The sequence below is a fragment of the Alligator sinensis genome, unplaced genomic scaffold (assembly GCF_000455745.1).
Source record: "Alligator sinensis unplaced genomic scaffold, ASM45574v1 scaffold471_2, whole genome shotgun sequence".
Lineage (NCBI taxonomy): Eukaryota > Metazoa > Chordata > Crocodylia > Alligatoridae > Alligator > Alligator sinensis.
This window is the reverse complement of record NW_005842143.1, coordinates 1,998,463-2,002,177: the sequence shown is the minus strand read 5'-3', so window position 1 is coordinate 2,002,177 and position 3,715 is coordinate 1,998,463.

Genomic DNA, 3,715 nt, shown 5'->3' with positions numbered 1-3,715 from the left:
GGCCGTGCGTGAAGAGGGAGGGGACGGGGGCCCTCACGGCCCCGGGGGCGGGCGGCATGCGTCCCCTCGGCCTCATCCCGCAGCCGTGCCCCAGGACTGGCGACTCCTACATCCGCGAGGTGGGGGGCGTTTTGTCAGGGATTGCGGATTTTGGACCATAAATCACTTCGTGAAGTCATCACCGCCGCGGCTCTCGGGTTGCTCGGAGTCTTTTCCCCGCTTATGACACGCCCTTGTCGGGCCCGGGACAAACCCGGAGTCTGCAGGGGAACATGGCTTGGTTTCAGTTGCTTCTGCTGCGAGCCCGCTGCCCTGAGCCGGAGGCATCTCATCTGCCGCCTTTACTCCTCGTGCTCTAAAAATGGCAAGGAGGAAAATCTCTGCCTCGTGGTTGCAAGGGCGCTTTCATCATTGACCGACAAGGTTCTTTGGGTGAATCTGATATCTTATTAGACCAACTCAAATAGTTGGAAAGATTTTTCTTAGCAAGCTTTCATTGACTGACATTTGGGAGATGCAGGGTTTTAAAGTCTCCTTTTAAACTTTTCCCAAGCCTGAAAGAGTTTCTTAACCCTTTGCAACTTCAACATCACCTCTTCTTTAGGCCAGCAAGAAAAATTTCCCATTCCCGTCATGTTTTCTCACCTGGTTTGGTCATTGCACCAGAATTTGACCCTACTCCCAACTTGTAATGTGGTTATGGGTGCCACTGTGGACAGACTGCAATTTTGAGGAGGGGGTGCACATGGTGAGGTGCATCGTCATGTGTAAAACAACAGTATGCATCATCAGTATAAAGCAACACACAGTTTTCTCTGGTTCAAAATAGACTAGAAGCTTTACTAATATGGGCCTAGGGCTGTATTGAAGGAAAACCAAATATAACTTTATTGGAATAAATTGAAAACAGTCTGCAGTAGGCACTTCATTACCAGGGATAGCTAACAGGCTGCAACATTGCAGAACAAAGGTAGCTTGACTGGTGGAACATTAGGACCATTAAAAAAAAAAAGAGAGAGAGTCGTTAACACCTGTGGAATGAAGAGTTGGGAAGGGAGCAGGGAGATGATAATGAACCATGAAGTCAATTGACTAGAAATGCTGCTGCCAGGCAATAAGTTTTAAACTGTGGGTGGAGCAGGAATCGAAGGGGTGCAAGTGCACCAGCACATCACCCCTCTGCCCTCCTGGGATCCACCTTTGTGTGCTGTACAAAGTATTTAGGTTGGGGCATGCAGTAAATGTCTGGTGCTAGAATGCTAGCATTTTTCTTACCTTCTCACTTTCCCTTCATGCAGCCATATGTCCTGCCATTTACTGCAACAGTTCCCTGGCTTACAGAGTTCAATATTTTTCTGTATCTCATCTCATCTGGATAAAGATGCTGGAGGATTTCACTGTTTAGCTTATATTCTCTAATCTACTCTTAAACCAACTGTTTTCCACTGTACTCTGAATGATTCCCAGCAGTTGCCATCTAGTGTGCCAATCACCTTGCTTGTCTAAATCCCTTTGCATCAGGCTGTGATGTTCCCGATTTGCTTATATTAAAGCTGGAACATAATGAGGCAGTCTTATAGTGAATACCTTTATGGATAAAACACCTGACCCATTTGACGGCTCATACCTAGGCCCTTTTGGCACTTGGAAGCAGCTGTTAAATTTAAGGCAGTTTTCCACCCACACCCTGCTTACTTTTTATCTGTTTAAGATGTGGAATTTTTGTCAGAGGTTTATAGTTCATAGAATCATAGAAAATGAGGGTTGAAAGGGACCTCAGAAGGTCATCCAATCCAACCCCCTGCTCAGAGCAGGACCATCCCCAAATATATCATCCCAGCCAAGGCTTTGTCAAACCTCAAAGGATAGAGATTCTACCACATCTCTAGGTAACCTATCCCAGTACTTCACCAGCCGCCTGTCTAGCTCCCCTTTGTAACCACCCTTCAGGTACTTAAAGGCTGCTATCAAATCCCCCCTCAGTCTTCTCTTCTGCAGACTAAATAAGCCCAGTTCTCTCAGCCTCTCCTCAGAAGTCACGTACCCCTGCTCCCTCACCATTTTCGTTGCCCTTTGTTGGTCTCTTCTCAACTTGTCCACATCCTTTCTCTAGAGACCAAAAACTGGGTATGGTACTCCAGGTGTGGCCTCACCAGTGCAGAATACAGGGGAATAATTACTTCCCTCAATCTGCTGGCAACACTCCTACTAATGCAGCCCAGTATGCTGTTAACCTTTATGGCAACAAGGGCATATTGTTGATTTATATCCATCTTATTGTCCACTGTAACCCCCAAGTCCTTTTCTGCCAAGCTGCTGCTTAAGCCAGTTGGTCCCGAACCTGTTGTGCATGGGATTCTTCCATCCTAAGTGCAGAACTTTGCATTTGTCCATGTTGAATGGTATACAATTTCTTTTGGCTCAACCCTTCAATTTGTCCCCTTCACTCTGAACCCTAACCTTACCCTCCAGCATATCTACTGCACCCCCAGCTTGGTGTCATGCATGAACTTGCTTAGGGTGCAGTCTAATTTTCCAGATTTGTTAATGAAGACATTGAACAAAACCAGCCTCACAACCAACCCCTGGGGCACTCCACTTGATACTACTAGCTGCCACCTAGACCTCAAGCCATTGATCACTGTCCATTGAGCCCGACAATCCAACCAGCTTTTTTTCAGTGTCACCCCACCTAACCTCTTACAGTAGTCCCATTTTCAAGGGCTTCCAGATGGCTTATGAAATATAGCATTCCTCATGATAGTACACTGAAACCTGTCTGAGAGAGTTACACAGGACCATCAATAAGTTCCAGTTTAAGCAGTTTTCCCTTTTATTAGGGAGAACAAAGACGAAACTGGGATTTTTGATGCTCCATAATAACATCCCTTTGTTTTAAGATGCATATAAACATGTGCATTGACATAGTTGTTCACAACAATATAATACAATTGGCATTAAAATGTATAGAAAAAACATACAGTACAATAATGTTAAAGGGCATACTGCATATAAGATATTTTGCTTACAGTTCACGTAGTCATCCTGGCCACACTTTGTTGGAGTAGTACAGGGATGTCCAACCTTTTTGAATGTGGGGCCAGATCACGAACTTTTCATCACCCAGTGGGCCGGCGAGCCATATTCAAAGATGTCACAGGAAGTGGTATCGTATACATACAGTACAATAATGTTAAAGGGCATACTGCATATAAGATATTTTGCTTACAGTTCACGTAGTCATCCTGGCCACACTTTGTTGGAGTAGTACAGGGATGTCCAACCTTTTTGAATGTGGGGCCAGATCACGAACTTTTCATCACCCAGTGGGCCGGCGAGCCATATTCAAAGATGTCACAGGAAGTGGTATCGTATAAGGAAGTGATGTCACATGACCTTTGACACCAATGAAGTTGCAGGGGTTGACATGGTGCTGGTTGACATGGCATGCATGCCTGGGTTGACATGGTGCTGCAAGAGCCGCTTGGCTACAACCAGGTTGACCTGGTGCTGGAGAAGCCGTGGGGCCAGGCCAGGGTTAACCTGGGGCCCGCCTGGCCTGCCAGTGCCATGCCCGGGTTGACATGGTGCTGCAGGACCCGCCTGGGCAGAACCGGGTTGGCACCGGCCAGGAAAAGTAGCATGCAGCTGAAGCCAGCTTCCCATGTGCTGCTGGGGATGGGAGGAGGCCAGCCAGGTCTGCACCGGCCAGGCC